At 39.2% G+C, this 15,206-nt stretch overlaps 1 long non-coding RNA gene across 1 annotated transcript in view; it reads right to left on the minus strand.

Annotated features, from left to right (window-relative positions):
• LOC131302121 (uncharacterized) overlaps positions 1-13,474 on the minus strand; it is a 67,076-nt gene extending 53,602 nt beyond the window's left edge. The window contains exons 1-3 of the long non-coding RNA XR_009191601.1: positions 9,480-13,474; positions 3,881-9,163; positions 1,873-3,564 (exon numbers count right to left, since the gene is read on the minus strand). This is a non-coding gene — a long non-coding RNA (uncharacterized LOC131302121). The remainder of the gene's footprint in view (positions 1-1,872; positions 3,565-3,880; positions 9,164-9,479) is intronic.
• Between the last annotated feature and the right edge of the window lie 1,732 nt (positions 13,475-15,206).

A 15,206-nucleotide genomic window follows, 5' to 3' on the forward strand; every position in this document is an offset into this window, starting at 1 on the left:
GTCCGAAGAAAATAATATTACAGTTCTAACAAATGTCTTTCCAAAATACTCCTTTCGAATCAAATGCAAATAATCGCCTCTTTTATACCTTTGAAAGACATGATCAATAAGCACGATATGCACGCCATGCCAACTTCCTTATTTTTGTACCTGAAAATGATAGGGTTTGAGCATACACGTGCCCAGTAGAGAAATCTATACGCGAGTTATAGGAAAATATGATGAGTTATGCATCTAGAGTGAGAGTGTAACGACAGATAAGCCCAAGTACACAAGACTGTCAACAGTAGCACACTATGATCAGGGATTCTAGGCGACCTATATGAAGGATCTATCTGCTCATATGTCAAACAAGGACCATCAATATTCCTACATCATTCTAAGTAAATAAACAACAGCCTTAGTACCGTTCATTACATCTCGTACAATTTCACAATCTTTCACATTCCACATTTCATCACCAAATCCCATTTCTCATTATCATCAGTCGCCAGAATCTCTTTCATCAACTTCATAAACCAATTTCATGTCATGTGTCTGAGCCTAAGCTCCTGCCAGGCACTTACTCGATAACGACTGAAAGCGTACGATTTGAGCATACAGCTCCTGCCAGGCATTTACTCATTTAAGAGCCCTGAAATTATACGATTTGAGCATACAGCTCCTGCCAGGCATTTACTCATTTAAGAGCCCTGAAATTATACGATTTGAGCATATAGCTCCTGCCAGACATTTACTCATTTAAGAGCCCTGAAAGATCTCTTTGTGACTATTTGTCATCACGTTCATTCCGCGTTCCACAAACATCAAATCATTCAATCGAATCCAAAAGTCATTTAATCAATTTAATCAAACAAGTACTCCTCTACCAATTAAGCACGTCACAACATTTCTTATAGTCTACGACGTTCACGGACTCCTTCACGCTACTATAGCCTTTACGACGATACTCCAACTATGCTAACGAAAAACCAATGGCCCAGATACGTTCAACGAGTCGTACGATACGATCTTTCAAGCTTAGGAATGATTGTCAAATATTCTAATTTTCAGCAGAGTAGTCCGTGTTCAAAAATTTATTAAAAATAGCATACTCAATAACTTTCAATGATTCCAATGCCAAAACATCACCAACTTACCCATCTTTAAAACCTACAAGGACCCATAACCAATAGGGTCGTTTAACCATAGCTAATCAATGAAGAACACTGCTCAGTGAGCTGCCCAGATTTTCAGATTACAAGGCAATCTTCTACAAATCACTATAAATCGAGTTCTTAATATTTTTGAGTGATTCTAGTCTCAATAGTTGTGTGATTGAACGAAGCTTAAAAGTCACGAAGGAACCCTTATCAAATCTGCACTCCAAGGGTGGTTAAACAAGGGTTTACCGGGGCTACATGAATCTGCCTGACAGATTGACATACCTCCACTCAATCGATCATAACTTTTTGTGTACTAAGAGTTTTAAGACGATTCCAGTGGCGAATGAAAGCTGACTTCGAGGTCTTCGAACCGATATAAAGTTTGCATAAAACGAACATCGGACGAGGAAGTTATGGTCGTTCGAAGTGGGCTGAAACCCAGAAAACGAGACAGATTGCAGACCAGTATTCTAGATATCACCATAAATTCAATTCTCAACGGTTTCGAGTGATTCCAGTGGCATTAGAACAGGCTTTAAGTCTACTCTATTTCATACGAAGGAACCAAAATTCAATTATGAGCTTAAGGCGGCAGAAAACCCCAACAACGAAGACCCTGTTCTGCAGAATTTCGGAAATGAAAGGGATAGTCTCAAACAACGATTTTAAGCACGATCTATCAACATAATCAACATACAAACGCATAACAAGCGTAAGAAATCCCTACCTCATGGGTTTTGAGCAAAACCCAACCCTTTGACCAAGTCAACCGAGTTCTCACATGGCCCGATCGTAATTTTTCTTGGATATTCGGAAAGCCCGCGCTCCGTAGAACAACTTTAATACTCGGGCCTTGTCCGGAATCTCACCCTAGGTGGATGAAATCGAAGAGAGAAGAGAGGAGAAAAAATTTCGGAGGAGAGGAGAGAGAGACAGTGAGCCGAAGAGTGAGGGAGAGAAATGGGAGAATTATTCTCCCCGGGAAAAAGATAAAGGTGGGGGAGGAATCCCCCGCTTCTCGCGCCACACACACACGTGCACCTCTCACATAATTACCATTATATCCTTTCACGAACACGCCACACCGTAAATCCATACCGTCTATCTCGACAAGTCATACGATTGCAAAAGAAAAATACGGTCCAAAAAAATATGGGTCTCTACATCCTACCCTCCTTAAAAATAATTTCGTCCTCGAAATTTGCTCATCCAAGTCCAACCAAGTCACAAACCACAATACCAAACCTCATACTGCCATCTCATAATAATCACATCATCCTCTCCTTTCTATGTAGACCCTCTTTTTTTTTTTTTCTGATTACTCCACGAAATCCTCACTATTATTATGGTTCTACCACTCAACACTCAATCGCAAACCACTATCATTTTATCAAATCCTCAAGTCTTCACATCTGTACAAAATTCTTAGACTCCACTTACCAACATGACAATCACATCAAAATCCAACAAACAATCTCCTTACGTTCTCTAAGTATTTCTCGAAATTTCTAGAAGGACAAATTAAGCTGCTCAGAAAAACTCGAATTCTAAACTCCAAGTTCTATCGTTTTCAATCAACATCAATCAATGAATCAAACCTTTACTCACCAATCCAAAGAACCTCAAATAATCTCCATTGGAATAAAACTAATAAGCCTCGAATTCTAAACCACATAATAACTCATCACCCATTGCTCAGCTATAAACATCCACTCATAATGGTCAAACTGCCCATACTTCAATCTATTGATCTTTCTCTCGACTTTAAGAATAAACACACCTCACAACTTATTCAATTCTATTGATTCTGCTAATAATTGTCAACACAACCAAACACATATAAACAAAACCGCTAGCCACAATCACCAACTCACACCTCTGGCTACCCATATAACTCTTTTACCAACTCGGCTTAAACCCCATCTACTTTTTCGTCCATTCAACATTCCAACATAACCAATAGTCTAGCAATACTCCACATTCCCTAGCCCGCTGAGAATCACCACTGGTTTCTATTTTCGAAAACTTAAACTCACTTCTATGGTAATGCGTCCCTTCTACATAACTTTTCACAACACACATTAAAACCGTTATAGTAAAATATCAATCCACTATTTTCCTTAAACCCAATTCTCCAAACATCGTTACTGCTACTCAGGAAAGGCATACACTCGTAGCAACTACCCACATAAGCATCACTGTTTATTCTACATCGTATACTAAAAGCAAATTTCTCGCATTGAGATTACATAATAAATCAAACATGTAGGTTAAAGCTAAACAACAGCACATTTCATTCACGAAATATTTCAACAACCCACGGTACAATTTAGTAGCTTACACAACACCAAACACATCCACGCATTAATAGACTCACTCAGTATCCAGCAGACTCACCAACTCACAAAGTATCCACAGACTCACAAAGTATCCAACAGATTCACCAAGTATCCACGGACTCACAAAGTATCCAACGGATTCACCAAGTATCCACGGACTCACAAAGTATCCAACGGATTCACCAAGTATCCACGGACTCACAAAGTATCCAATCCAAGGACTCACAAAGTATCCAACGGATTCACCAAGTATCCACGGACTCACAAAGTATCCAATGGATTCACCAAGTATCCACGGACTCACAAAGTATCCAACGGACTCACCAAGTATCCACGGACTCACAAAGTATCCAACGGATTCACCAAGTATCCACGGACTCGCAAAGTATCCAATACTTCACATTTCATGGCTCTAGAAAGCCCAATGGTAATCTCGTTCTTTTCAACTTCATCATACCTTTCACATGTTCTGTTCACCCATCAATCTCAAATACTCTCGTCAATTAGTCTACTCAAGTCACATGTTTCCCATTTTCACAATCTCAAATATCACATAACAAATACACAACATCAATATTAATCATTTCTCTATCAACTTTACAATCACATGGCATTTCATCACCCAAATACCTACACAATGTGTGCAATAGTTGCACTAACGAACTTCCAAAACTATTGATTATCTCGATACCAAAATTTAAACACCAATACAAGCACAAACAAATTTACAAACTCCTTCCTAAATACCAACAAGACTAGAGGGTTGCAAACAGCATGTCTATACTTCTCATCACATTCTAAGATTCCAACTACTTCTCACCTAAGAATCAATTCTCTCACACCAATATCTTTTAACAGTTCCGCTCACCACAAGTTTCACAGCTCACAAATTTCTTCTTTCAACTAAGTAGTCATAACGACATCAATTTTCCTCAAAGATATTTACCACAATTGTACTCAACCTCAATAATATCAACCGCACTATTCTCATCACCATCACTGCTATCACTACCACTATTTAAACATTAGTCCCTCTCAAATCTATCACCTCAAGTCTTCTTCCCTTTTTTTTTTTTTTTTACCATCCTATCAAAACGACACCACCACGACATTCACCTCAACAATGAAGACTACGACACCATAGCACATCATTTTTCTACGAAATTCCTACGTAGAGTCATCTATCTCAAGCCTAGAGATCTAACACCTATACACAATCCTAGTGTCCAATTGACTTTCCGAGACTTCCATCTAGAAGGAGCGGTGATCAAGCGCCTCTTCCAATTGGATCTCATCGGTAGTCGCCTGGGTGTCCAGGAGACACATACTGTATCTAGACACCCTACCTATAACCCTCATATTCTTATCTCAACTTTAGATACTTATATCTCGTATGTAGGTTCGACTTGCCCTACCTATGCTTATATTAACTGTCTCAATAACTACCACTACAGTAACCAACCACAGTTATCACCACAACACGACTTTACCTTCCAAACACATTCAAGACACGCACTAACTCAATTCCCAATGCATATATTATTCACCTTATACTTATACCTTACACAGTTTATCTCACATAGGCTTAACTTAACACATTTGAAACTTAACACATAATCCAAACAATTCAATTAAAAACACATTTAACACTCATCTCATAAGTCATATCAACATTCCATCCCTTTTATCACATGCTATCTTATATTTTGCTTCACACGTCAATATAGCCACAATCACTACAATGAGGTCCAAGCCTCCAACTTCCCAATGCAGGTCAACAACTCAATGTCACTCTACCATAATACAAAATGCGACACCTCAATAATGTACCGACTCATTCATGCAAGCATACTTGTGTTTTGAAAAAAAATATGCAACGAATTTTGAACCCATGAGACTAAAAGTCTCCCCACGGTCTCTAGGTATTCTAAACATATGCTCTGATACCAAGTTGTCACGCCCTCGATTTTTGACATAAATAATAAACACTTTTAATAAATAAAGTCCTCACTGTAATACAAATAATACCCCAAAAGACCTTTCTGTTCACTGTTCTCAAATAAAATTCAATGAGTACATCCCTGGCTCGAGGCCCTAAGTTATCGAAATACCAATGTCCGAAGAAAATAATATTACAGTTCTAACAAATGTCTTTCCAAAATACTCCTTTCGAATCAAATGCAAATAATCGCCTCTTTTATACCTTTGAAAGACATGATCAATAAGCACGATATGCACGCCATGCCAACTTCCTTATTTTTGTACCTGAAAATGATAGGGTTTGAGCATACACGTGCCCAGTAGAGAAATCTATACGCGAGTTATAGGAAAATATGATGAGTTATGCATCTAGAGTGAGAGTGTAACGACAGATAAGCCCAAGTACACAAGACTGTCAACAGTAGCACACTATGATCAGGGATTCTAGGCGACCTATATGAAGGATCTATCTGCTCATATGTCAAACAAGGACCATCAATATTCCTACATCATTCTAAGTAAATAAACAACAGCCTTAGTACCGTTCATTACATCTCGTACAATTTCACAATCTTTCACATTCCACATTTCATCACCAAATCCCATTTCTCATTATCATCAGTCGCCAGAATCTCTTTCATCAACTTCATAAACCAATTTCATGTCATGTGTCTGAGCCTAAGCTCCTGCCAGGCACTTACTCGATAACGACTGAAAGCGTACGATTTGAGCATACAGCTCCTGCCAGGCATTTACTCATTTAAGAGCCCTGAAATTATACGATTTGAGCATACAGCTCCTGCCAGGCATTTACTCATTTAAGAGCCCTGAAATTATACGATTTGAGCATATAGCTCCTGCCAGACATTTACTCATTTAAGAGCCCTGAAAGATCTCTTTGTGACTATTTGTCATCACGTTCATTCCGCGTTCCACAAACATCAAATCATTCAATCGAATCCAAAAGTCATTTAATCAATTTAATCAAACAAGTACTCCTCTACCAATTAAGCACGTCACAACATTTCTTATAGTCTACGACGTTCACGGACTCCTTCACGCTACTATAGCCTTTACGACGATACTCCAACTATGCTAACGAAAAACCAATGGCCCAGATACGTTCAACGAGTCGTACGATACGATCTTTCAAGCTTAGGAATGATTGTCAAATATTCTAATTTTCAGCAGAGTAGTCCGTGTTCAAAAATTTATTAAAAATAGCATACTCAATAACTTTCAATGATTCCAATGCCAAAACATCACCAACTTACCCATCTTTAAAACCTACAAGGACCCATAACCAATAGGGTCGTTTAACCATAGCTAATCAATGAAGAACACTGCTCAGTGAGCTGCCCAGATTTTCAGATTACAAGGCAATCTTCTACAAATCACTATAAATCGAGTTCTTAATATTTTTGAGTGATTCTAGTCTCAATAGTTGTGTGATTGAACGAAGCTTAAAAGTCACGAAGGAACCCTTATCAAATCTGCACTCCAAGGGTGGTTAAACAAGGGTTTACCGGGGCTACATGAATCTGCCTGACAGATTGACATACCTCCACTCAATCGATCATAACTTTTTGTGTACTAAGAGTTTTAAGACGATTCCAGTGGCGAATGAAAGCTGACTTCGAGGTCTTCGAACCGATATAAAGTTTGCATAAAACGAACATCGGACGAGGAAGTTATGGTCGTTCGAAGTGGGCTGAAACCCAGAAAACGAGACAGATTGCAGACCAGTATTCTAGATATCACCATAAATTCAATTCTCAACGGTTTCGAGTGATTCCAGTGGCATTAGAACAGGCTTTAAGTCTACTCTATTTCATACGAAGGAACCAAAATTCAATTATGAGCTTAAGGCGGCAGAAAACCCCAACAACGAAGACCCTGTTCTGCAGAATTTCGGAAATGAAAGGGATAGTCTCAAACAACGATTTTAAGCACGATCTATCAACATAATCAACATACAAACGCATAACAAGCGTAAGAAATCCCTACCTCATGGGTTTTGAGCAAAACCCAACCCTTTGACCAAGTCAACCGAGTTCTCACATGGCCCGATCGTAATTTTTCTTGGATATTCGGAAAGCCCGCGCTCCGTAGAACAACTTTAATACTCGGGCCTTGTCCGGAATCTCACCCTAGGTGGATGAAATCGAAGAGAGAAGAGAGGAGAAAAAATTTCGGAGGAGAGGAGAGAGAGACAGTGAGCCGAAGAGTGAGGGAGAGAAATGGGAGAATTATTCTCCCCGGGAAAAAGATAAAGGTGGGGGAGGAATCCCCCGCTTCTCGCGCCACACACACACGTGCACCTCTCACATAATTACCATTATATCCTTTCACGAACACGCCACACCGTAAATCCATACCGTCTATCTCGACAAGTCATACGATTGCAAAAGAAAAATACGGTCCAAAAAAATATGGGTCTCTACATCCTACCCTCCTTAAAAATAATTTCGTCCTCGAAATTTGCTCATCCAAGTCCAACCAAGTCACAAACCACAATACCAAACCTCATACTGCCATCTCATAATAATCACATCATCCTCTCCTTTCTATGTAGACCCTCTTTTTTTTTTTTTCTGATTACTCCACGAAATCCTCACTATTATTATGGTTCTACCACTCAACACTCAATCGCAAACCACTATCATTTTATCAAATCCTCAAGTCTTCACATCTGTACAAAATTCTTAGACTCCACTTACCAACATGACAATCACATCAAAATCCAACAAACAATCTCCTTACGTTCTCTAAGTATTTCTCGAAATTTCTAGAAGGACAAATTAAGCTGCTCAGAAAAACTCGAATTCTAAACTCCAAGTTCTATCGTTTTCAATCAACATCAATCAATGAATCAAACCTTTACTCACCAATCCAAAGAACCTCAAATAATCTCCATTGGAATAAAACTAATAAGCCTCGAATTCTAAACCACATAATAACTCATCACCCATTGCTCAGCTATAAACATCCACTCATAATGGTCAAACTGCCCATACTTCAATCTATTGATCTTTCTCTCGACTTTAAGAATAAACACACCTCACAACTTATTCAATTCTATTGATTCTGCTAATAATTGTCAACACAACCAAACACATATAAACAAAACCGCTAGCCACAATCACCAACTCACACCTCTGGCTACCCATATAACTCTTTTACCAACTCGGCTTAAACCCCATCTACTTTTTCGTCCATTCAACATTCCAACATAACCAATAGTCTAGCAATACTCCACATTCCCTAGCCCGCTGAGAATCACCACTGGTTTCTATTTTCGAAAACTTAAACTCACTTCTATGGTAATGCGTCCCTTCTACATAACTTTTCACAACACACATTAAAACCGTTATAGTAAAATATCAATCCACTATTTTCCTTAAACCCAATTCTCCAAACATCGTTACTGCTACTCAGGAAAGGCATACACTCGTAGCAACTACCCACATAAGCATCACTGTTTATTCTACATCGTATACTAAAAGCAAATTTCTCGCATTGAGATTACATAATAAATCAAACATGTAGGTTAAAGCTAAACAACAGCACATTTCATTCACGAAATATTTCAACAACCCACGGTACAATTTAGTAGCTTACACAACACCAAACACATCCACGCATTAATAGACTCACTCAGTATCCAGCAGACTCACCAACTCACAAAGTATCCACAGACTCACAAAGTATCCAACAGATTCACCAAGTATCCACGGACTCACAAAGTATCCAACGGATTCACCAAGTATCCACGGACTCACAAAGTATCCAACGGATTCACCAAGTATCCACGGACTCACAAAGTATCCAATCCAAGGACTCACAAAGTATCCAACGGATTCACCAAGTATCCACGGACTCACAAAGTATCCAATGGATTCACCAAGTATCCACGGACTCACAAAGTATCCAACGGACTCACCAAGTATCCACGGACTCACAAAGTATCCAACGGATTCACCAAGTATCCACGGACTCGCAAAGTATCCAATACTTCACATTTCATGGCTCTAGAAAGCCCAATGGTAATCTCGTTCTTTTCAACTTCATCATACCTTTCACATGTTCTGTTCACCCATCAATCTCAAATACTCTCGTCAATTAGTCTACTCAAGTCACATGTTTCCCATTTTCACAATCTCAAATATCACATAACAAATACACAACATCAATATTAATCATTTCTCTATCAACTTTACAATCACATGGCATTTCATCACCCAAATACCTACACAATGTGTGCAATAGTTGCACTAACGAACTTCCAAAACTATTGATTATCTCGATACCAAAATTTAAACACCAATACAAGCACAAACAAATTTACAAACTCCTTCCTAAATACCAACAAGACTAGAGGGTTGCAAACAGCATGTCTATACTTCTCATCACATTCTAAGATTCCAACTACTTCTCACCTAAGAATCAATTCTCTCACACCAATATCTTTTAACAGTTCCGCTCACCACAAGTTTCACAGCTCACAAATTTCTTCTTTCAACTAAGTAGTCATAACGACATCAATTTTCCTCAAAGATATTTACCACAATTGTACTCAACCTCAATAATATCAACCGCACTATTCTCATCACCATCACTGCTATCACTACCACTATTTAAACATTAGTCCCTCTCAAATCTATCACCTCAAGTCTTCTTCCCTTTTTTTTTTTTTTTTACCATCCTATCAAAACGACACCACCACGACATTCACCTCAACAATGAAGACTACGACACCATAGCACATCATTTTTCTACGAAATTCCTACGTAGAGTCATCTATCTCAAGCCTAGAGATCTAACACCTATACACAATCCTAGTGTCCAATTGACTTTCCGAGACTTCCATCTAGAAGGAGCGGTGATCAAGCGCCTCTTCCAATTGGATCTCATCGGTAGTCGCCTGGGTGTCCAGGAGACACATACTGTATCTAGACACCCTACCTATAACCCTCATATTCTTATCTCAACTTTAGATACTTATATCTCGTATGTAGGTTCGACTTGCCCTACCTATGCTTATATTAACTGTCTCAATAACTACCACTACAGTAACCAACCACAGTTATCACCACAACACGACTTTACCTTCCAAACACATTCAAGACACGCACTAACTCAATTCCCAATGCATATATTATTCACCTTATACTTATACCTTACACAGTTTATCTCACATAGGCTTAACTTAACACATTTGAAACTTAACACATAATCCAAACAATTCAATTAAAAACACATTTAACACTCATCTCATAAGTCATATCAACATTCCATCCCTTTTATCACATGCTATCTTATATTTTGCTTCACACGTCAATATAGCCACAATCACTACAATGAGGTCCAAGCCTCCAACTTCCCAATGCAGGTCAACAACTCAATGTCACTCTACCATAATACAAAATGCGACACCTCAATAATGTACCGACTCATTCATGCAAGCATACTTGTGTTTTGAAAAAAAATATGCAACGAATTTTGAACCCATGAGACTAAAAGTCTCCCCACGGTCTCTAGGTATTCTAAACATATGCTCTGATACCAAGTTGTCACGCCCTCGATTTTTGACATAAATAATAAACACTTTTAATAAATAAAGTCCTCACTGTAATACAAATAATACCCCAAAAGACCTTTCTGTTCACTGTTCTCAAATAAAATTCAATGAGTACATCCCTGGCTCGAGGCCCTAAGTTATCGAAATACCAATGTCCGAAGAAAATAATATTACAGTTCTAACAAATGTCTTTCCAAAATACTCCTTTCGAATCAAATGCAAATAATCGCCTCTTTTATACCTTTGAAAGACATGATCAATAAGCACGATATGCACGCCATGCCAACTTCCTTATTTTTGTACCTGAAAATGATAGGGTTTGAGCATACACGTGCCCAGTAGAGAAATCTATACGCGAGTTATAGGAAAATATGATGAGTTATGCATCTAGAGTGAGAGTGTAACGACAGATAAGCCCAAGTACACAAGACTGTCAACAGTAGCACACTATGATCAGGGATTCTAGGCGACCTATATGAAGGATCTATCTGCTCATATGTCAAACAAGGACCATCAATATTCCTACATCATTCTAAGTAAATAAACAACAGCCTTAGTACCGTTCATTACATCTCGTACAATTTCACAATCTTTCACATTCCACATTTCATCACCAAATCCCATTTCTCATTATCATCAGTCGCCAGAATCTCTTTCATCAACTTCATAAACCAATTTCATGTCATGTGTCTGAGCCTAAGCTCCTGCCAGGCACTTACTCGATAACGACTGAAAGCGTACGATTTGAGCATACAGCTCCTGCCAGGCATTTACTCATTTAAGAGCCCTGAAATTATACGATTTGAGCATACAGCTCCTGCCAGGCATTTACTCATTTAAGAGCCCTGAAATTATACGATTTGAGCATATAGCTCCTGCCAGACATTTACTCATTTAAGAGCCCTGAAAGATCTCTTTGTGACTATTTGTCATCACGTTCATTCCGCGTTCCACAAACATCAAATCATTCAATCGAATCCAAAAGTCATTTAATCAATTTAATCAAACAAGTACTCCTCTACCAATTAAGCACGTCACAACATTTCTTATAGTCTACGACGTTCACGGACTCCTTCACGCTACTATAGCCTTTACGACGATACTCCAACTATGCTAACGAAAAACCAATGGCCCAGATACGTTCAACGAGTCGTACGATACGATCTTTCAAGCTTAGGAATGATTGTCAAATATTCTAATTTTCAGCAGAGTAGTCCGTGTTCAAAAATTTATTAAAAATAGCATACTCAATAACTTTCAATGATTCCAATGCCAAAACATCACCAACTTACCCATCTTTAAAACCTACAAGGACCCATAACCAATAGGGTCGTTTAACCATAGCTAATCAATGAAGAACACTGCTCAGTGAGCTGCCCAGATTTTCAGATTACAAGGCAATCTTCTACAAATCACTATAAATCGAGTTCTTAATATTTTTGAGTGATTCTAGTCTCAATAGTTGTGTGATTGAACGAAGCTTAAAAGTCACGAAGGAACCCTTATCAAATCTGCACTCCAAGGGTGGTTAAACAAGGGTTTACCGGGGCTACATGAATCTGCCTGACAGATTGACATACCTCCACTCAATCGATCATAACTTTTTGTGTACTAAGAGTTTTAAGACGATTCCAGTGGCGAATGAAAGCTGACTTCGAGGTCTTCGAACCGATATAAAGTTTGCATAAAACGAACATCGGACGAGGAAGTTATGGTCGTTCGAAGTGGGCTGAAACCCAGAAAACGAGACAGATTGCAGACCAGTATTCTAGATATCACCATAAATTCAATTCTCAACGGTTTCGAGTGATTCCAGTGGCATTAGAACAGGCTTTAAGTCTACTCTATTTCATACGAAGGAACCAAAATTCAATTATGAGCTTAAGGCGGCAGAAAACCCCAACAACGAAGACCCTGTTCTGCAGAATTTCGGAAATGAAAGGGATAGTCTCAAACAACGATTTTAAGCACGATCTATCAACATAATCAACATACAAACGCATAACAAGCGTAAGAAATCCCTACCTCATGGGTTTTGAGCAAAACCCAACCCTTTGACCAAGTCAACCGAGTTCTCACATGGCCCGATCGTAATTTTTCTTGGATATTCGGAAAGCCCGCGCTCCGTAGAACAACTTTAATACTCGGGCCTTGTCCGGAATCTCACCCTAGGTGGATGAAATCGAAGAGAGAAGAGAGGAGAAAAAATTTCGGAGGAGAGGAGAGAGAGACAGTGAGCCGAAGAGTGAGGGAGAGAAATGGGAGAATTATTCTCCCCGGGAAAAAGATAAAGGTGGGGGAGGAATCCCCCGCTTCTCGCGCCACACACACACGTGCACCTCTCACATAATTACCATTATATCCTTTCACGAACACGCCACACCGTAAATCCATACCGTCTATCTCGACAAGTCATACGATTGCAAAAGAAAAATACGGTCCAAAAAAATATGGGTCTCTACAAGAGAAGCCCTAGCCGCCAAGAAAGCTCTTCCTCCTCCCCTGCCCCCTAGGGTTTGGACCCTTTTTAGGCGGTGGGAGTGGAGGGCGCCCCCCTCTCGGGTCTTCCTCTCTCCATTCTTGTCTCTAGATCTGTTCTGATCGGAGAGTTTTATTTCCTCTCTCATCACCTCCCACCCCTCTCCTCCCCTGCGGCTAGCCTTGGTCGCGGCTTCTCCATCGCGTCCCCTCTCCGCACATCCTCCATCATCTCCACTGCATAGCCGCCAGTGGTTCATCACCGGATGTTCAGCACATGGTCATGGATAGAGTTTTGTAGTCTTAGGTCGGCGGTTCTACGGACGTGTTTTTGGCCGGAGATGGTGTGTGATGATTGAGAGGTAATAAGGTCTGTTTATTCCGCTAGTTGTTACGTAGCCATGGGATTTTCTGGCTGGGTTTCCACTTTGCTAGCGTTGTTGTTGGTGACCGTAGGTTTTTCTTTTCTCTTGTTTTTCTCAATCTCCCTTGCGTAATGTTCTCTGCCCTTTGTGGGTAGCTTTCCTCCCCTTTGTGGATGTTTGGTGTTTTGTTTCCGGGTGTGTGAGTGCGTGTTGGTAGCTGTATGCTTTACTGCTTGGTTGGTAAGGGTTTGGAGGTTAGGTGTCTCTAGTTGAAAAGCCTACCTTATGTTATGTTGTCCATGCCTTTGATTAGGAGTGGATATGCTCTTTGTATATTTCTCTATGGTTATCAATGACAATTGTTATCTTTTGGCAAAAGTAAAAAAAAAAAAAAAAACAAATATATCCATCCGGCACTGAAAACTTCTCATCGCCAAGGTTGAAAGTGTGATGCAAATGACTCTTTTCTTAAACGGTTCGGCTAACCAGCGCTACATAGCGACCCTTGAGCAATTCCAATATGAAGCCATATGTTCCTAATTCCAATATTAATTTTTTACTAAAAACATGGAGTTTGTTGTACTTCTCTCTGACTTCATCTATGTCATCACAACTATCTGCATCGCTATTATCTGTTTCAGAACCACTTGATTCGGAATGATCATGTGAATTTAAGGTTACTCCAAAAGCCAAAAAGTTTCTTTTTTCATTTTCATTGGCCCCCTGTTCTTCATTCGATTCTTCAGAATCGCTATCATCCCACGTTTTAGTGACGAGAGCTTCTTTTTCATTTTATTTACACACTTTTGGGCATAATGACCAAAACCAAAGCACTCGAAGCATTGTGGTCCCTCCGTTGGTCCTTTTTACTCCTTTTTATTTTTTCCAGAAAATTCTTCTTTTTCTTTATCATTTTTCTTTTTCGTACTATTTTTAAATTGTTTAAATAATACTTTCATCTCCTCAAGATTGACATCACTATCACTATTTGAACCTTTCTTATATTTTTGAGTACTTTTAAAAGCAATCGGAGTCTCCGAAGGTTTTACTTTGGGTTTAACAAGTTCAGATTGCAATAAGTTAGCTTCATAAGTTTGGAGAATCCCAATTATTTCTTGAACAGATTTTTCTTTTAACTTTTTCTTACCCTCTAGCATAGTAACTTGAATTTTAAAGAGGCCAGTAAGGAGCGCAAAACTTTCTTAATAATACAAAAAGAAGGAATTGGCTCACCCACGTTCTCGCAACTATTGATGATGGCGATGAGCTTGGAGTAGAATTGATTGAAGGTCTCTTCCTCCTGCATTCTAATGGTCTC

This window comes from Rhododendron vialii, chromosome 9a (genome assembly GCF_030253575.1).
Source record: "Rhododendron vialii isolate Sample 1 chromosome 9a, ASM3025357v1".
Taxonomy (NCBI): domain Eukaryota; kingdom Viridiplantae; phylum Streptophyta; class Magnoliopsida; order Ericales; family Ericaceae; genus Rhododendron; species Rhododendron vialii.